Consider the following 22,364-nt stretch of genomic DNA (forward strand, 5'->3'; position numbering starts at 1 on the left):
GGTCATATTTCCGCGTTCTTCACATACTTGTTGAACAGATCTTGGGTATTTTTCTGGTTTGGATCACGTAGTAATGTGGTACCTCACTGAAACAGTCGATTAAACCTGGTTTCGATCAGTATTTTTGAGGGTAACGCATGTTAGGTCTAGGTTAGGCCTGGGATTTTCCCTGATCAGCCACATACTTTCGCATTCTTCACATACTTGTTGAACGGATCCTGGGTTTTTTGTGGTTTGGATCACGTAGTAATGTGGTACCACACTGAAACATTCAATTAAACCTGGACTTGATAAATGTTTTAGAGGATAACGCATGTTGAGTCTGGGATAAGTCTGGGATTTGCCCTCATCAGGCTCATAGTTTCGCGTTTTTCACATACTTGCTGAACAGATCCTGGGTTTTTTCTGTTTTGGATCACGTAGTATTGTGGTACCACACTGAAACATTCAATTAAACCTGGTCTTGATAAATATTTTAGAGGATAACGCATGTTAGATCTGGGTTATGTCTAGGATTTGCCCAAATCAGGCTCATAAATTCGCATATTTCTCATACTTCATGGCCAGATACTGGGCTTTTTCAGGATTGGATCAGGTAGTAATGTGGTACCACACTGAAACAGTAAATTAAACCTAGTTTCGATCAATATTTTAGAGGATAGGTCTGGGATTTGCCCTCATCAGGGTCATATTTTCGCATTTTTCACATACCTGTTGAACAGATCCCTGCTTTTTCTGGTTTGGATCACGTAGAAATGTGGTACCACACTGAAACATTCAATTAAACCTGGTACTGATAAATATTTTTGAGGGTAACGCATGTTAGGTCTAGGTCAGGCCTGGGATTTTCCCTCATCAGACACATACTTTCGCACTCTTCACATACTTGTTGAACAGATCCTGGGTTTTTTCTGGTTTGGATCACGTAGTAATGTGGTAGCACACTGAAACAGTCCATTAAACCTGGTTTCGATCAATATCTTTGAGGATAACTCATGTTAGGTCTAGGTTAGGCCCGGGATTTGCCCTCATCAGGGTCATATTTCCGCGTTCTTCACATACTTGTTGAACAGATCCTGGGCTTTTTCTGGATTGGATCAGGTTGTAATGTGGTACCACACTGAAACAGTCCATTAAACCTGGTTTCGATCAATATTTTAGAGGAGAACGCAAGTTAGGTCTGGGATAGGTCTGGGATTTGCCCTGATCAGGCTCGCACTTTCGCATATTTCTCGCACTCGGTGGCCAGATTTTGGGCTTTTTCTGGTTTGGATCCCGTAGTATTGTGGTACCACACTGAAACATTCAATTAAACCTGGTCTTGATAAATATTTTAGAGGATAACGCATGTTAGATCTGGGTTATGTCTAGGATTTGCCCAAATCAGGCTCATGAATTCGCATATTTCTCATACTTCATGGCTAGATACTGGGCTTTTTCAGGATTGGATCACGTAGTAATGTGGTACCACACTGAAACAGTAAATTAAACCTAGTTTCGATCAATATTTTAGAGGATAACGCAAGTTAGGTATAGGTTAGGCCTGGGATTTTCCCTCATCAGACACATACTTTCGCATTCTTCACATACTTGTTGAACGGATCCTGGGGTTTTTCAGGTTTGGATCACGTAGTAATGTGGTAGCTCACTGAAACAGTCCATTAAACCTGGTTTCGATCAATATTTTAGAGGATAACGCATGTTCTATCTAGGTTAGGCCTGGGATTTGCCCTCATCAGACACATACTTTCGCATTCTCCACATACTTGTTGAACAGATCCTGGGTTCTTCCTGGTTTGGATCACGTAGTAATGTGGTAGCACACTGAAACAGTCCATTAAACCTGGTTTCGATCAATATTTTTGAGGATAACGCATGTTAGATCTTGGTTAGGCCTGGGATTTGCCCTCATCAGACACATACTTTCGCATTCTCCACATACTTGTTGAACAGATCCTAGGTATTCTTCTGGTTTGGATCACGTAGTAATGTGGTACCACACTGAAACATTCCATTAAACCCGGTTTCGGTCAATATTTTAGTGGATAACGCAAGTTAGGTCTGGGATAGGTCTGGGATTTGCCCTCATCAGGGTCATATTTTCGCATTCTTCACATACTTGTTGAACAGATCCTGGGTATTTTTCTGGTTTGGATCAGGTAGTAATGTGGCACCACACTGAAACAGTCGATTAAACCTGGTTTCGATCAATATTTTTGAGGATAACGCATGTTAGGTCTAGGTTAGGCCCGGGATTTGCCCTCATCAGGCTCGTACTTTCGCATATTCCTCATGGTTCATGGCCGGGTTCTGGGCTTTTTCTAGATTGGATCCTGTAGTATTGTGGTACCACACTGAAACATTCAATTAAACCTGGTCTTGATAAATATTTTAGAAGACAACGCATGTTAGATCTGGGTAATGTCTAGGATTTGCCCTAATCAGGCACATAATTTCGCATTTTCCACATACATGTTGAACAGATCCTGGGTTTCTTCTGGTTTGGATGACGTAGTAATGTGGTACCACACTGAAGCATTCAATTAAACCTGGTCTTGGTAAATATTTTAGAGGATAACGCATGTTAGGTCTGGGGTAGGTCTGGGATTTGCCCTCATCAGACACATACTTTCGCATTTTCCACATACATGTTGAACAGATCCTGGGTATTTTTCTGGTTTAGATCAGGTAGTAATGTGGTACCACACTGAAGCAGTCGATTAAACCTGGTTTCGATCAATATATTTGAGGATAACTAATGTTAGGTCTAGGTTAGGCCCCGGATTTGATCTCATCAGGGTCATATTTCCGCGTTCTTCACATACATGTTGAACAGATCCTGGGCTTTTTCTGGATTGGATCAGGTAGTAATGTGGTACCACACTGAAACAGTCCATTAAACCCGGTTTCGATAAATATTTTAAAGGACAACGGAAGTTAGGTCTCGGATAGGTCTGGGATTTGCCCTGATCAGGCTCGCACTTTCGCATATTTCTCATACTCGGTGGCCAGATTCTGGGCTTTTTCTGGTTTGGATCCCGTAGTATTGTGGTACCACACAGAAACATTCAATTAAACCTGGTCTTGATAAATATTTTAGAGGATAACGCATGTTAGATCTGGGTTATGTCTAGGATTTGCCCAAATCAGGCTCATAAATTCGCATATTTCTCATACTTCATGGCTAGATACTGGGCTTTTTCAGGATTGGATCACGTAGTAATGTGGTACCACACTGAAACAGTAAATTAAACCTAGTTTCGATCAATATTTTAGAGGATAACGCATGTTCTGTCTAGGTTAGGCCTGGGATTTGCCCTCATCAGACACATACTTTCGCATTTTCCACATACATGTTGAACAGATCCTGGGTATTTTTCTGGTTTAGATCAGGTAGTAATGTGGTACCACACTGAAGCAGTCGATTAAACCTGGTTTCGATCAATATATTTGAGGATAACTAATGTTAGGTCTAGGTTAGGCCCCGGATTTGCCCTCATCAGGGTCATATTTCCGCGTTCTTCACATACTTGCTGAACAGATCCTGGGTTTTTTCTGTTTTGGATCACGTAGTAATGTGGTACCACACTGAAACAGTCCATTAAACCTGGTTTCGATCAATATTTTAGAGGACAACGCAAGTTAGGTCTGGGATAGGTCTGGGATTTGCCCTGATCAGGTTCGCACTTTCGCATATTTCTCATACTCGGTGGCCAGATTCTGGGCTTTTTCTGGTTTGGATCCCGTAGTATTGTGGTACCACACTGAAACATTCAATTAAACCTGGTCTTGATAAATATTTTAGAGGATAACGCATGTTAGATCTGGGTTATGTCTAGGATTTGCCCAAATCAGGCTCATAAATTCGCATATTTTCATACTTCGTGGCCAGATACAGGGCTTTTTCAGGATTGGATCAGGTAGTAATGTGGTACCACACTGAAACAGTAAATTAAACCTAGTTTCGATCAATATTTTAGAGGATAGGTCTGGGATTTGCCCTCATCAGGGTCATATTTTCGCATTTTTCACATACCTGTTGAACAGATCCCTGGCTTTTTCTGGTTTGGATCACGTAGAAATGTGGTACCACACTGAAACATTCAATTAATCCTGGTACTGATAAATATTTTTGAGGGTAACGCATGTTGGGTCTAGGTCAGGCCTGGGATTTTCCCTCATCAGACACATACTTTCGCACTCTTCACATACTTGTTGAACGGATCCTGGGTGTTTTCTGGTTTGGATCACGTAGTAATGTGGTAGCACACTGAAAAAGTCCATTATACCTGGTTGCGATCAATATTTTACAGGATAACGCATGTTCTGTCTAGGTTAGGCCTGGGATTTGCCCTCATCAGACACATACTTTCGCATTTTCCGCATACTTGTTGAACAGATCCTGGGTTTTTTCTGGTTTGGATCACGTAGTAATGTGGTAGCACACTGAAACAGTCCATTAAACCTGGTTTCGATCAATATCTTTGAGGATAACTCATGTTAGGTCTAGGTTAGGCCCGGGATTTGCCCTCATCAGGGTCATATTTCCTCGTTCTTCACATACTTGTTGAACAGATCCTTGGCTTTTTCTGGATTGGATCAGGTTGTAATGTGGTACCACACTGAAGCAGTCCATTAAACCTGGTTTCGATCAATATTTTAGAGGAGAACGCAAGTTAGGTCTGGGATAGGTCTGGGATTTGCCCTGATCAGGCTCGCACTTTCGCATATTTCTCGCACTCGGTGGCCAGATTTTGGGCTTTTTCTGGTTTGGATCCCGTAGTATTGTGGTACCACACTGAAACATTCAATTAAACCTGGTCTTGATAAATATTTTAGAGGATAACGCATGTTAGATCTGGGTTATGTCTAGGATTTGCCCAAATCAGGCTCATGAATTCGCATATTTCTCATACTTCATGGCTAGATACTGGGCTTTTTCAGGATTGGATCACGTAGTAATGTGGTACCACACTGAAACAGTAAATTAAACCTAGTTTCGATCAATATTTTAGAGGATAACGCAAGTTAGGTCTAGGTTAGGCCTGGGATTTTCCCTCATCAGACACATACTTTCGCATTCTTCACATACTTGTTGAACGGATCCTGGGGTTTTTCAGGTTTGGATCACGTAGTAATGTGGTAGCTCACTGAAACAGTCCATTAAACCTGGTTTCGATCAATATTTTAGAGGATAACGCATGTTCTCTCTAGGTTAGGCCTGGGATTTGCCCTCATCATACACATACTTTCGCATTCTCCACATACTTGTTGAACAGATCCTGGGTTCTTTCTGGTTTGGATCACGTAGTAATGTGGTAGCTCACTGAAACAGTCCATTAAACCTGGTTTCGATCAATATTTTAGAGGATAACGCATGTTCTATCTAGGTTAGGCCTGGGATTTGCCCTCATCAGACACATACTTTCGCATTCTCCACATACTTGTTGAACAGATCCTGGGTTCTTTCTGGTTTGGATCACGTAGTAATGTGGTAGCACACTGAAACAGTCCATTAAACCTGGTTTCGATCAATATTTTTGAGGATAACGCATGTTAGATCTTGGTTAGGCCTGGGATTTGCCCTCATCAGACACATACTTTCGCATTCTCCACATACTTGTTGAACAGATCCTAGGTATTCTTCTGGTTTGGATCACGTACTAATGTGGTACCACACTGAAACATTCCATTAAACCCGGTTTCGGTCAATATTTTAGTGGATAACGCAAGTTAGGTCTGGGATAGGTCTGGGATTTGCCCTCATCAGGGTCATATTTTCGCATTCTTCACATACTTGTTGAACAGATCCTGGGTATTTTTCTGGTTTGGATCAGGTAGTAATGTGGCACCACACTGAAACAGTCGATTAAACCTGGTTGCGATCAATATTTTTGAGGATAACGCATGTTAGGTCTAGGTTAGGCCCGGGATTTGCCCTCATCAGGCTCGTACTTTCGCATATTCCTCATGGTTCATGGCCGGATTCTGGGCTTTTTCTAGATTGGATCCTGTAGTATTGTGGTACCACACTGAAACATTCAATTAAACCTGGTCTTGATAAATATTTTAGAGGATAACGCATGTTAGATCTGGGTTATGTCTAGGATTTGCCCAAATCAGGCTCATAAATTCGCATATTTCTCATACTTCATGGCTAGATACTGGGCTTTTTCAGGATTGGATCACGTAGTAATGTGGTACCACACTGAAACAGTACATTTAACCTGGTTTCGATCAATATTTTAGAGGACAACGCAAGTTAGGACTGCGATAGGTCTGGGAATTGCCATCATCAGGGTCATATTTTCGCGTTCTTCACATACTTGTTGAACAGATCCTGGGTATTTTTCTGGTTTGGATCAGGTAGTAACGTGGTACCACACTGAAGCAGTCGATTAAACCTGGTTTCGATCAATATTTTTGAGGATAACGCATGTTAGGTCTAGGTTAGGCCCGGGATTTGCCCTCACCAGGGTCATATTTCCGCGTTCTTCACATACTTGTTGAACAGATCCTGGGTATTTTTCTGGTTTGGATCACGCAGTAATGTGGTACCACACTGAAATAGTCGATTAAACCTGGTCTTGATAAATATTTTAGAAGATAACGCATGTTAGATCTGGGTAATGTCTAGGATTTGCCCTAATCAGGCACATAATTTCGCATTTTCCACATACATGTTTAACAGATCCTGGGTTTCTTCTGGTTTGGATCACGTAGTAATGTGGTACCACACTGAAGCATTCAATTAAACCTGGTCTTGGTAAATATTTTAGAGGATAACGCATGTTAGGTCTGGGGTAGGTCTGGGATTTGCTCTCATCAGGCTCGTACTTTCGCATATTTCTCATACTTGATGGCCAGATTCTGGGCTTTTTCTAGTTTGGATTCTGTAGTAATGTGGTGCCACACTGAGACAGTCCATTTAACCTGGTTTCTATCAATATTTTAGAGGATAACACATGTTATGTCTAGGTTAGGCCTGGGATTTACTCTCATCAGGCTCGTACTTTCGCATATTTCTCATAATTCATGGCCAGATTCTGGGCTTTTTCTGGATTGGATCAGGTAGTAATGTGGTACCACACTGAGACAGTCCATTAAACCTGGTTTCGATCAATATTTTAAAGGACAACGGAAGTTAGGTCTCGGATAGGTCTGGGATTTGCCCTGATCAGGCTCGCACTTTCGCATATTTCTCATACTCGGTGGCCAGATTCTGGGCTTTTTCTGGTTTGGATCCCGTAGTATTGTGGTACCACACAGAAACATTCAATTAAACCTGGTCTTGATAAATATTTTAGAGGATAACGCATGTTAGATCTGGGTTATGTCTAGGATTTGCCCAAATCAGGCTCATAAATTCGCATATTTCTCATACTTCATGGCTAGATACTGGGCTTTTTCAGGATTGGATCACGTAGTAATGTGGTACCACACTGAAACAGTAAATTAAACCTAGTTTCGATCAATATTTTAGAGGATAACGCATGTTCTGTCTAGGTTAGGCCTGGGATTTGCCCTCATCAGACACATACTTTCGCATTTTCCACATACATGTTGAACAGATCCTGGGTATTTTTCTGGTTTAGATCAGGTAGTAATGTGGTACCACACTGAAGCAGTCGATTAAACCTGGTTTCGATCAATATATTTGAGGATAACTAATGTTAGGTCTAGGTTAGGCCCGGGATTTGCCCTCATCAGGGTCATATTTCCGCGTTCTTCACATACATGTTGAACAGATCCTGGGCTTTTTCTGGATTGGATCAGGTAGTAATGTGGTACCACACTGAAACAGTCCATTAAACCCGGTTTCGATAAATATTTTAGAGGACAACGCAAGTTAGGTCTGGGATAGGTCTGGGATTTGCCCTGATCAGGCTCGCACTTTCGCATATTTCTCATACTCGGTGGCCAGATTCTGGGCTTTTTCTGGTTTGGATCCCGTAGTATTGTGGTACCACACTGAAACATTCAATTAATCCTGGTCTTGATAAATATTTTAGAGGATAACGCATGTTAGATCTGGGTTATGTCTAGGATTTGTCCAAATCAGGCTCATAAATTCGCATATTTCTCATACTTCATGGCTAGATAGTGGGCTTTTTCAGGATTGGATCACGTAGTAATGTGGTAGCACACTGAAACAGTCCATTAAACCCGGTTTCGATCAATATTTTAGTGGATAACGCAGGTTAGGTCTGGGATAGGTCTGGGATTTGCCCTCATCAGGGTCATATTTTCGCGTTCTTCACATACTTGTTGAACAGATCCTGGGTATTTTTCTGGTTTGGATCAGGCAGTAATGTGGCACCACACTTAAACAGTCGATTAAACCTGGTTTCGATCAATATTTTTGAGGATAACGCATGTTAGGTCTAGGTTAGGCCCGGGATTTGCCCTCATCAGGGTCATATTTCCGCGTTCTTCACATACTTGTTGAACAGATCCTGGGTATTTTTCTGGTTTGGATCACGTAGTAATGTGGTACCACACTGAAACAGTCGATTAAACCTGGTTTCGATCAGTATTTTTGAGGGTAACGCATGTTAGGTCTAGGTTAGGCCTGGGATTTTCCCTGATCAGCCACATACTTTCGCATGCTTCACATACTTGTTGAACGGATCCTGGGTTTTTTGTGGTTTGGATCACGTAGTAATGTGGTACCACACTGAAACATTCAATTAAACCTGGACTTGATAAATGTTTTAGAGGATAACGCATGTTGAGTCTGGGATAAGTCTGGGATTTGCCCTCATCAGGCTCATAGTTTCGCGTTTTTCACATACTTGCTGAACAGATCCTGGGTTTTTTCTGTTTTGGATCACGTAGTAATGTGGTACCACACTGAAACAGTCCATTAAACCTGGTTTCGATCAATATTTTAGAGAATAACGCATGTTAGGTCATGGTTAGGTCTGGGATTTGCTCTCATCAGGCTCGTACTTTCGCATATTCCTCATGGTTCATGGCCAGATTCTGGGCTTTTTCTGGATTGGATCAGGTAGTAATGTGGTACCACACTGAAACAGTCCATTAAACCTGGTTTCGATCAATATTTTAGAGAATAACGCATGTTAGGTCATGGTTAGGTCTGGGATTTGCTCTCATCAGGCTCGTACTTTCGCATATTCCTCATGGTTCATGGCCAGATTCTGGGCTTTTTCTGGTTTGGATCCCGTAGTATTGTGGTACCACACTGAAACATTCAATTAAACCTGGTCTCGATAAATATTTTAGAGGATAACGCATGTTAGATCTGGGTTATGTCTAGGATTTGCCCAAATCAGGCTCATAAATTCGCATATTTCTCATACTTCATGGCCAGATACTGGGCTTTTTCAGGATTGGATCAGGTAGTAATGTGGTACCACACTGAAACAGTAAATTAAACCTAGTTTCGATCAATATTTTAGAGGATAGGTCTGGGATTTGCCCTCATCAGGGTCATATTTTCGCATTTTTCACATACCTGTTGAACAGATCCCTGGCTTTTTCTGGTTTGGATCACGTAGAAATGTGGTACCACACTGAAACATTCAATTAATCCTGGTACTGATAAATATTTTTGAGGGTAACGCATGTTGGGTCTAGGTCAGGCCTGGGATTTTCCCTCATCAGACACATACTTTCGCACTCTTCACATACTTGTTGAACGGATCCTTGGTGTTTTCTGGTTTGGATCACGTAGTAATGTGGTAGCACACTGAAAAAGTCCATTATACCTGGTTGCGATCAATATTTTACAGGATAACGCATGTTCTGTCTAGGTTAGGCCTGGGATTTGCCCTCATCAGACACATACTTTCGCATTTTCCGCATACTTGTTGAACTGATCCTGGGTTTTTTCTGGTTTGGATCATGTAGTAATGTGGTAGCACACTGAAACAGTCCATTAAACCTGGTTTCGATCAATATCTTTGAGGATAACTCATGTTAGGTCTAGGTAAGGCCCGGCATTTGCCCTCATCAGGGTCATATTTCCGCGTTCTTCACATACTTGTTGAACAGATCCTGGGCTTTTTCTGGATTGGATCAGGTTGTAATGTGGTACCACACTGAAGCAGTCCATTAAACCTGGTTTCGATCAATATTTTAGAGGAGAACGCAAGTTAGGTCTGGGATAGGTCTGGGATTTGCCCTGATCAGGCTCGCACTTTCGCATATTTCTCGCACTCGGTGGCCAGATTTTGGGCTTTTTCTGGTTTGGATCCCGTAGTATTGTGGTACCACACTGAAACATTCAATTAAACCTGGTCTTGATAAATATTTTAGAGGATAACGCATGTTAGATCTGGGTTATGTCTAGGATTTGCCCAAATCAGGCTCATGAATTCGCATATTTCTCATACTTCATGGCTAGATACTGGGCTTTTTCAGGATTGAATCACGTAGTAATGTGGTACCACACTGAAACAGTAAATTAAACCTAGTTTCGATCAATATTTTAGAGGATAACGCAAGTTAGGTCTAGGTTAGGCCTGGGATTTTCCCTCATCAGACACATACTTTCGCATTCTTCACATACTTGTTGAACGGATCCTGTGGTTTTTCAGGTTTGGATCAGGTAGTAATGTGGTACCACACTGAAACAGTCCATTAAACCTGGTTTCGATCAATATTTTAGAGGACAACGCAAGTTAGGTCTGGGATAGGTCTGGGATTTGCCCTGATCAGGCTCGCACTTTCGCATATTTCTCATACTCGGTGGCCAGATTCTGGGCTTTTTCTGGTTTGGATCCCGTAGTATTGTGGTACCACACTGAAACATTCAATTAATCCTGGTCTTGATAAATATTTTAGAGGATAACGCATGTTAGATCTGGGTTATGTCTAGGATTTGTCCAAATCAGGCTCATAAATTCGCATATTTCTCATACTTCATGGCTAGATACTGGGCTTTTTCAGGATTGGATCACGTAGTAATGTGGTAGCACACTGAAACAGTCCATTAAACCCGGTTTCGATCAATATTTTAGTGGATAACGCAGGTTAGGTCTGGGATAGGTCTGGGATTTGCCCACATCAGGGTCATATTTTCGCGTTCTTCACATACTTGTTGAACAGATCCTGGGTATTTTTCTGGTTTGGATCAGGCAGTAATGTGGCACCACACTTAAACAGTCGATTAAACCTGGTTTCGATCAATATTTTTGAGGATAACGCATGTTAGGTCTAGGTTAGGCCCGGGATTTGCCCTCATCAGGGTCATATTTCCGCGTTCTTCACATACTTGTTGAACAGATCCTGGGTATTTTTCTGGTTTGGATCACGTAGTAATGTGGTACCACACTGAAACAGTCGATTAAACCTGGTTTCGATCAGTATTTTTGAGGGTAACGCATGTTAGGTCTAGGTTAGGCCTGGGATTTGCCCTCATCAGACACATACTTTCGCATTTTCCGCATACTTGTTGAACAGATCCTGGGTTTTTTCTGGTTTGGATCACGTAGTAATGTGGTAGCACACTGAAACAGTCCATTAAACCTGGTTTCGATCAATATCTTTGAGGATAACTCATGTTAGGTCTAGGTTAGGCCCGGCATTTGCCCTCATCAGGGTCATATTTCCGCGTTCTTCACATACTTGTTGAACAGATCCTGGGCTTTTTCTGGATTGGATCAGGTTGTAATGTGGTACCACACTGAAGCAGTCCATTAAACCTGGTTTCGATCAATATTTTAGACGAGAACGCAAGTTAGGTCTGGTATAGGTCTGGGATTTGCCCTGATCAGGCTCGCACTTTCGCATATTTCTCGCACTCGGTGGCCAGATTTTGGGCTTTTTCTGGTTTGGATCCCGTAGTATTGTGGTACCACACTGAAACATTCAATTAAACCTGGTCTTGATAAATATTTTAGAGGATAACGCATGTTAGATCTGGGTTATGTCTAGGATTTGCCCAAATCAGGCTCATGAATTCGCATATTTCTCATACTTCATGGCTAGATACTGGGCTTTTTCAGGATTGAATCACGTAGTAATGTGGTACCACACTGAAACAGTAAATTAAACCTAGTTTCGATCAATATTTTAGAGGATAACGCAAGTTAGGTCTAGGTTAGGCCTGGGATTTTCCCTCATCAGACACATACTTTCGCATTCTTCACATACTTGTTGAACGGATCCTGTGGTTTTTCAGGTTTGGATCACGTAGTAATGTGGTAGCTCACTGAAACAGTCCATTAAACCTGGTTTCGATCAATATTTTAGAGGATAACGCATGTTCTATCTAGGTTAGGCCTGGGATTTGCCCTCATCAGACAAATACTTTCGCATTCTCCACATACTTGTTGAACAGATCCTGGGTTCTTTCTGGTTTGGATCACGAAGTAATGTGGTAGCACACTGAAACAGTCCATTAAACCTGGTTTCGATCAATATTTTAGAGGATAACGCATGTTCTGTCTAGGTTAGGCCTGGGATTTGTCCTCATCAGACACATACTTTCGCATTTTCCACATACATGTTGAACAGATTCTGGGTTTTTTCTGGTTTGGATCACGTAGTAATGTGGTAGCACACTGAAACAGTCCATTAAACCTGGTTTCGATCAATATTTTAGAGGATAACGCATGTTCTGTCTAGGTTAGGCCTGGGATTTGTCCTCATCAGACACATACTTTCGCATTTTCCACATACATGTTGAACAGATTCTGGGTTTTTTCTGGTTTGGATCACGTAGTAATGTGGTAGCACACTGAAACAGTCCATTAAACCTGGTTTCGATCAATATATTTGAGGATAACTCATGTTAGGTCTAGGTTAGGCCCGGGATTTGCACTCATCAGGGTCATATTTCCGCGTTCTTCACATACTTGTTGAACAGATCCTGGGCTTTTTCTGGATTGGACCAGGTAGTAATGTGGTACCACACTGAAACAGTCCATTAAACCTGGTTTCGATCAATATCTTTGAGGATAACTCATGTTAGGTCTAGGTTAGGCCCGGCATTTGCCCTCATCAGGGTCATATTTCCGCGTTCTTCACATACTTGTTGAACAGATCCTGGGCTTTTTCTGGATTGGATCAGGTTGTAATGTGGTACCACACTGAAGCAGTCCATTAAACCTGGTTTCGATCAATATTTTAGAGGAGAACGCAAGTTAGGTCTGGGATAGGTCTGGGATTTGCCCTGATCAGGCTCGCACTTTCGCATATTTCTCGCACTCGGTGGCCAGATTTTGGGCTTTTTCTGGTTTGGATCCCGTAGTATTGTGGTACCACACTGAAACATTCAATTAAACCTGGTCTTGATAAATATTTTAGAGGATAACGCATGTTAGATCTGGGTTATGTCTAGGATTTGCCCAAATCAGGCTCATGAATTCGCATATTTCTCATACTTCACGGCTAGATACTGGGCTTTTTCAGGATTGAATCACGTAGTAATGTGGTACCACACTGAAACAGTAAATTAAACCTAGTTTCGATCAATATTTTAGAGGATAACGCAAGTTAGGTCTAGGTTAGGCCTGGGATTTTCCCTCATCAGACACATACTTTCGCATTCTTCACATACTTGTTGAACGGATCCTGTGGTTTTTCAGGTTTGGATCACGTAGTAATGTGGTAGCTCACTGAAACAGTCCATTAAACCTGGTTTCGATCAATATTTTAGAGGATAACGCATGTTCTATCTAGGTTAGGCCTGGGATTTGCCCTCATCAGACACATACTTTCGCATTCTCCACATACTTGTTGAACAGATCCTGGGTTCTTTCTGGTTTGGATCACGTAGTAATGTGGTAGCACACTGAAACAGTCCATTAAACCTGGTTTCGATCAATATTTTTGAGGATAACGCATGTTAGATCTTGGTTAGGCCTGGGATTTGCCCTCATCAGACACATACTTTCGCATTCTCCACATACTTGTTGAACAGATCCTAGGTATTCTTCTGGTTTGGATCACGTAGTAATGTGGTACCACACTGAAAGAGTCCATTAAACCCGGTTTCGATCAATATTTTAGTGGATAACGCAAGTTAGGTCTGGGATAGGTCTGGGATTTGCCCTCATCAGGGTCATATTTTCGCGTTCTTCACATACTTGTTGAACAGATCCTGGGTATTTTTCTGGTTTGGATCAGGTAGTAATGTGGTACCACACTGAAACAGTCGATTAAACCTGGTTTCGATCAATATTATTGAGGATAACGCATGTTAGGTCTAGGTTAGGCCCGGAATTTGCCCTCATCAGGCTCGTACTATCGCATATTCCTCATGGTTCATGGCCGGATTCTGGGCTATTTCTAGATTGGATCCTGTAGTATTGTGGTACCACACTGAAACATTCAATTAAACCTGGTCTTGATAAATATTTTAGAGGATATCGCATGTTAGATCTGGGTTATGTCTAGGATTTGCCCAAATCAGGCTCATAAATTCGCATATTTCTCATACTTCATGGCTAGATACTGGGCTTTTTCAGGATTGGATCACGTAGTAATGTGGTACCACACTGAAACAGTACATTTAACCTGGTTTCGATCAATATTTTAGAGGACAACGCAAGTTAGGTCTGCGATAGGTCTGGGAATTGCCATCATCAGGGTCATATTTTCGCGTTCTTCACATACTTGTTGAACAGATCCTGGGTATTTTTCTGGTTTGGATCAGGTAGTAACGTGGTACCACACTGAAGCAGTCGATTAAACCTGGTTTCGATTAATATTTTTGAGGATAACGCATGTTAGGTCTAGGATAGGTCCGGGATTTGCGCTCACCAGGGTCATATTTCCGCGTTCTTCACATACTTGTTGAACAGATCCTGGGTATTTTTCTGGTTTGGATCAGGCAGTAATGTGGTACCACACTGAAATAGTCGATTAAACCTGGTCTTGATAAATATTTTAGAAGATAACGCATGTTAGATCTGGGTAATGTCTAGGATTTGCCCTAATCAGGCACATAATTTCGCATTTTCCACATACATGTTGAACAGATCCTGGGTTTCTTCTGGTTTGGATCACGTAGTAATGTGGTACCACACTGAAGCATTCAATTAAACCTGGTCTTGGTAAATATTTTAGAGGATAACGCATGTTAGGTCTGGGGTAGGTCTGGGATTTGCTCTCATCAGGCTCGTACTTTCGCATATTTCTCATACTTGATGGCCAGATTCTGGGCTTTTTCTAGTTTGGATTCTGTAGTAATGTGGTGCCACACTGAGACAGTCCATTTAACCTGGTTTCTATCAATATTTTAGAGGTTAACACATGTTATGTCTAGGTAAGGCCTGGGATTTACTCTCATCAGGCTCGTACTTTCGCATATTTCTCATAATTCATGGCCAGATTTTGGGCTTTTTCTGGATTGGATCAGGTAGTAATGTGGTACCTCACTGAGACAGTCCATTAAACCAAGTTTCGATCAATATTTTAAAGGACAACGGAAGTTAGGTCTCGGATAGGTCTGGTATTTGCCCTGATCAGGCTCGCACTTTCGCATATTTCTCATACTCGGTGGCCAGATTCTGGGCTTTTTCTGGTTTGGATCCCGTAGTATTGTGGTACCACACAGAAACATTCAATTAAACCTGGTCTTGATAAATATTTTAGAGGATAACGCATGTTAGATCTGGGTTATGTCTAGGATTTGCCCAAATCAGGCTCATAAATTCGCATATTTCTCATACTTCATGGCTAGATACTGGGCTTTTTCAGGATTGGATCAGGTAGTAATGTGGTACCACACTGAAACAGTAAATTAAACCTAGTTTCGATCAATATTTTAGAGGATAGGTCTGGGATTTGCCCTCATCAGGGTCATATTTTCGCATTTTTCACATACCTGTTGAACAGATCCCTGGCTTTTTCTGGTTTGGATCACGTAGAAATGTGGTACCACACTGAAACATTCAATTAAACCTGGTACTGATAAATATTTTTGAGGGTAACGCATGTTAGGTCTAGGTCAGGCCTGGGATTTTCCCTCATCAGACACATACTTTCGCACTCTTCACATACTTGTTGAACGGATCCTGGGTGTTTTCTGGTTTGGATCACGTAGTAATGTGGTAGCACACTGAAAGAGTCCATTATACCTGGTTGCGATCAATATTTTACAGGATAACGCATGTTCTGTCTAGGTTAGGCCTGGGATTTGCCCTCATCAGACACATACTTTCGCATTTTCCGCATACTTGTTGAACAGATCCTGGGTTTTTTCTGGTTTGGATCACGTAGTAATGTGGTAGCACACTGAAACAGTCCATTAAACCTGGTTTCGATCAATATCTTTGAGGATAACTCATGTCAGGTCTAGGTTAGGCCCGGGATTTGCCCTCATCAGGGTCATATTTCCGCGTTCTTCACATACTTGTTGAACAGATCCCGGGCTTTTTCTGGATTGGATCAGGTTGTAATGTGGTACCACACTGAAGCAGTCCATTAAACCTGGTTTCGATCAATATTTTAGAGGAGAACGCAAGTTAGGTCTGGGATAGGTCTGGGATTTGCCCTGATCAGGCTCGCACTTTCGCATATTTCTCGCACTCGGTGGCCAGATTTTGGGCTTTTTCTGGTTTGGATCCCGTAGTATTGTGGTACCACACTGAAACATTCAATTAAACCTGGTCTTGATAAATATTTTAGAGGATAACGCATGTTAGATCTGGGTTATGTCTAGGATTTGCCCAAATCAGGCTCATGAATTCGCATATTTCTCATACTTCATGGCTAGATACTGGGCTTTTTTAGGATTGGATCACGTAGTAATGTGGTACCACACTGAAACAGTAAATTAAACCTAGTTTCGATCAATATTTTAGAGGATAACGCAAGTTAGGTCTAGGTTAGGCCTGGGATTTTCCCTCATCAGACACATACTTTCGCATTCTTCACATACTTGTTGAACGGATCCTGTGGTTTTTCAGGTTTGGATCACGTAGTAATGTGGTAGCTCACTGAAACAGTCCATTAAACCTGGTTTCGATCAATATTTTAGAGGATAACGCATGTTCTATCTAGGTTAGGCCTGGGATTTGCCCTCATCAGACACATACTTTCGCATTCTCCACATACTTGTTGAACAGATCCTGGGTTCTTTCTGGTTTGGATCACGTAGTAATGTGGTAGCACACTGAAACAGTCCATTAAACCTGGTTTCGATCAACATTTTTGAGGATAACGCATGTTAGATCTTGGTTAGGCCTGGGATTTGCCCTCATCAGACACATACTTTCGCATTCTCCACATACATGTTGAACAGATCCTGGGTATTTTTCTGGTTTGGATCAGGTAGTAATGTGGTACCACACTGAAGCAGTCGATTAAACCTGGTTTCGATCAATATATTTGAGGATAACTAATGTTAGGTCTAGGTTAGGCCCGGGATTTGCCCTCATCAGGGTCATATTTCCGCGTTCTTCACATACATGTTGAACAGATCTTGGGCTTTTTCTGGATTGGATCAGGTAGTAATGTGGTACCACATTGAAACAGTCCATTAAACCCGGTTTCGATAAATATTTTAGAGGACAACGCAAGTTAGGTCTGGGATAGGTCTGGGATTTGCCCTGATCAGGCTCGCACTTTCGCATATTTCTCATACTCGGTGGCCAGATTCTGGGCTTTTTCTGGTTTGGATCCCGTAGTATTGTGGTACTACACTGAAACATTCAATTAATCCTGGTCTTGATAAATATTTTAGAGGATAACGCATGTTAGATCTGGGTTATGTCTAGGATTTGTCCAAATCAGGCTCATAAATTTGCATATTTCTCATACTTCATGGCAAGATACTGGGCTTTTTCAGGATAGGATCACGTAGTAATGTGGTAGCACACTGAAACAGTCCATTAAACCTGGTTTCGATCAATATTTTAGAGGATAACGCATGTTCTGTCTAGGTTAGGCCTGGGATTTGTCCTCATCAGACACATACTTTCGCATTTTCCACATACATGTTGAACAGATTCTGGGTTTTTTCTGGTTTGGATCACGTAGTAATGTGGTAGCACACTGAAACAGTCCATTAAACCTGGTTTCGATCAATATATTTGAGGATAACTCATGTTAGGTCTAGGTTAGGCCCGGGATTTGCACTCATCAGGGTCATATTTCCGCGTTCTTCACATACTTGTTGAACAGATCCTGGGCTTTTTCTGGATTGGATCAGGTAGTAATGTGGTACCACACTGAAACAGTCCATTAAACCTGGTTTCGATCAATATTTTAGAGGATAACGCATGTTAGGTCTGGGGTAGGTCTGGGATTTGCTCTCATCAGGCTCGTACTTTCGCATATTTCTCATACTTGATGGCCAGATTCTGGGCTTTTTCTAGTTTGGATTCTGTAGTAATGTGGTGCCACACTGAGACAGTCCATTTAACCTGGTTTCTATCAATATTTTAGAGGATAACGCATTTTAGGTCTGGGGTAGGTCTGGGATTTGCTCTCATCAGGCTCGTAGTTTCGCATATTTCTCATACTTGATGGCCAGATTCTGGGCTTTTCCTAGTTTGGATTCTGTAGTAATGTGGTGCCACACTGAGACAGTCCATTTAACCTGGTTTCTATCAATATTTTAGAGGATAACGCATGTTATGTCTAGGTTAGGCCTGGGATTTGCTCTCATCAGGCTCGTACTTTCGCATATTTCTCATAATTCATGGCCAGATTCTGGGCTTTTTCTGGATTGGATCAGGTAGTAATATGGTACCACACTGAGACAGTCCATTAAACTTGGTTTCGATCAATATTTTAGAGGACAACGGAAGTTACGTCTCGGATAGGTCTGGGATTTGCCCTGATCAGGCTCGCACTTTCGCATATTTCTCATACTCGGTGGCCAGATTCTGGGCTTTTTCTGGTTTGAATCACGTAGAAATGTGGTACCACACTGAAACATTCAATTAAACCTGGTACTGATAAATAATTTTGAGGGTAACGCATGTTAGGTCTAGGTTAGGCCTGGGATTTGCCCTCATCAGACACATACTTTCGCATTCTCCACATACTTGTTGAACAGATCCTGGGTTCTTTCTGGTTTGGATCAGGTAGTAATGTGGTACCACACTGAAACAGTAAATTAAACCTAGTTTCGATCAATATTTTAGAGGATAGGTCTGGGATTTGCCCTCATCAGGGTCATATTTTCGCATTTTTCACATACCTGTTGAACAGATCCCTGGCTTTTTCTGGTTTGGATCACGTAGAAATGTGGTACCACACTGAAACATTCAATTAAACCTGGTACTGATAAATATTTTTGAGGGTAACGCATGTTAGGTCTAGGTCAGGCCTGGGATTTTCCCTCATCAGACACATACTTTCGCACTCTTCACATACTTGTTGAACGGATCCTGGGTGTTTTCTGGTTTGGATCACGTAGTAATGTGGTAGCACACTGAAAGAGTCCATTAAACCTGGTTGCGATCAATATTTTAGAGGATAACGCATGTTCTGTCTAGGTTAGGCCTGGGATTTGCCCTCATCAGACACATACTTTCGCATTTTCCGCATACTTGTTGAACAGATCCTGGGTTTTTTCTGGTTTGGATCACGTAGTAATGTGGTAGCACACTGAAACAGTCCATTAAACCTGGTTTCGATCAATATCTTTGAGGATAACTCATGTTAGGTCTAGGTTAGGCCCGGGATTTGCCCTCATCAGGGTCATATTTCCGCGTTCTTCACATACTTGTTGAACAGATCCTGGGCTTTTTCTGGATTGGATCAGGTTGTAATGTGGTACCACACTGAAACAGTCCATTAAACCTGGTTTCGATCAATATTTTAGAGGAGAACGCAAGTTAGGTCTGGGATAGGTCTGGGATTTGCCCTGATCAGGCTCGCACTTTCGCATATTTCTCGCACTCGGTGGCCAGATTTTGGGCTTTTTCTGGTTTGGATCCCGTAGTATTGTGGTACCACACTGAAACATTCAATTAAACCTGGTCTTGATAAATATTTTAGAGGATAACGCATGTTAGATCTGGGTTATGTCTAGGATTTGCCCAAATCAGGCTCATGAATTCGCATATTTCTCATACTTCATGGCTAGATACTGGGCTTTTTCAGGATTGGATCACGTAGTAATGTGGTACCACACTGAAACAGTAAATTAAACCTAGTTTCGATCAATATTTTAGCGGATAACGCAAGTTAGGTCTAGGTTAGGCCTGGGATTTGCCCTCATCAGACACATACTTTCGCATTCTCCACATACTTGTTGAACAGATCCTAGGTATTCTTCTGGTTTGGATCACGTAGTAATGTGGTACCACACTGAAGCAGTCGATTAAACCTGGTTTCGATCAATATTTTTGAGGATAACGCATGTTAGGTCTAGGTTAGGCCCGGGATTTGCCCTCACCAGGGTCATATTTTCGCGTTCTTCACATACTTGTTGAACAGATCCTGGGTATTTTTCTGGTTTGGATCACGCAGTAATGTGGTACCACACTGAAATAGTCGATTAAACCTGGTCTTGATAAATATTTTAGAAGATAACGCATGTTAGATCTGGGTAATGTCTAGGATTTGCCCTAATCAGGCACATAATTTCGCATTTTCCACATACATGTTGAACAGATCCTGGGTTTCTTCTGGTTTGGATCACGTAGTAATGTGGTACCACACTGAAGCATTCAATTAAACCTGGTCTTGGTAAATATTTTAGAGGATAACGCATGTTAGGTCTGGGGTAGGTCTGGGATTTGCTCTCATCAGGCTCGTACTTTCGCATATTTCTCATAATTCATGGCCAGATTCTGGGCTTTTTCTGGATTGGATCAGGTAGTAATGTGGTACCACACTGAGACAGTCCATTAAACCTGGTTTCGATCAATATTTAAAAGGACAACGGAAGTTAGGTCTCGGATAGGTCTGGGATTTGCCCTGATCAGGCTCGCACTTTCGCATATTTCTCATACTCGGTGGCCAGATTCTGGGCTTTTTCTGGTTTGGATCCCGTAGAATTGTGGTACCACACAGAAACATTCAATTAAACCTGGTCTTGATAAATATTTTAGAGGATAACGCATGTTAGATCTGGGTTATGTCTAGGATTTGCCCAAATCAGGCTCATAAATTCGCATATTTCTCATACTTCATGGCTAGATACTGGGCTTTTTCAGGATTGGATCACGTAGTAATGTGGTACCACACTGAAACAGTAAATTAAACCTAGTTTCGATCAATATTTTAGAGGATAACGCATGTTCTGTCTAGGTTAGGCCTGGGATTTGCCTTCATCAGACACATACTTTCGCATTTTCCACATACATGTTGAACAGATCCTGGGTATTTTTCTGGTTTGGATCAGGTAGTAATGTGGTACCACACTGAAGCAGTCGATTAAACCTGCTTTCGATCAATATATTTGAGGATAACTAATGTTAGGTCTAGGTTAGGCCCGGGATTTGCCCTCATCAGGGTCATATTTCCGCGTTCTTCACATACATGTTGAACAGATCCTGGGCTTTTTCTGGATTGGATCAGGTAGTAATGTGGTACCACACTGAAACAGTCCATTAAACCCGGTTTCGATAAATATTTTAGAGGACAACGCAAGTTAGGTCTGGGATAGGTCTGGGATTTGCCCTGATCAGGCTCGCACTTTCGCATATTTCTCATACTCGGTGGCCAGATTCTGGGCTTTTTCTGGTTTGGATCCCGTAGTATTGTGGTACCACACTGAAACATTCAATTAATCCTGGTCTTGATAAATATTTTAGAGGATAACGCATGTTAGATCTGGGTTATGTCTAGGATTTGTCCAAATCAGGCTCATAAATTCGCATATTTCTCATACTTCATGGCTAGATACTGGGCTTTTTCAGGATTGGATCACGTAGTAATGTGGTAGCACACTGAAACAGTCCATTAAACCCGGTTTCGATCAATATTTTAGTGGATAACGCAGGTTAGGTCTGGGATAGGTCTGGGATTTGCCCTCATCAGGGTCATATTTTCGCGTTCTTCACATACTTGTTGAACAGATCCTGGGTATTTTTCTGGTTTGGATCAGGCACTAATGTGGCACCACACTTAAACAGTCGATTAAACCTGGTTTCGATCAATATTTTTGAGGATAACGCATGTTAGGTCTAGGTTAGGCCCGGGATTTGCCCTCACCAGGGACATATTTCCGCGTTCTTCACATACTTGTTGAACAGATCCTGGGTATTTTTCTGGTTTGGATCACGTAGTAATGTGGTACCACACTGAAACAGTCGATTAAACCTGGTTTCGATCAGTATTTTTGAGGGTAACGCATGTTAGGTCTAGGTTAGGCCTGGGATTTTCCCTGATCAGCCACATACTTTCGCATTCTTCACATACTTGTTGAACGGATCCTGGGTTTTTTGTGGTTTGGATCACGTAGTAATGTGGTACCACACTGAAGCATT

This window comes from Colletes latitarsis, chromosome 3 (assembly GCF_051014445.1).
Source record: "Colletes latitarsis isolate SP2378_abdomen chromosome 3, iyColLati1, whole genome shotgun sequence".
NCBI lineage: Eukaryota > Metazoa > Arthropoda > Insecta > Hymenoptera > Colletidae > Colletes > Colletes latitarsis.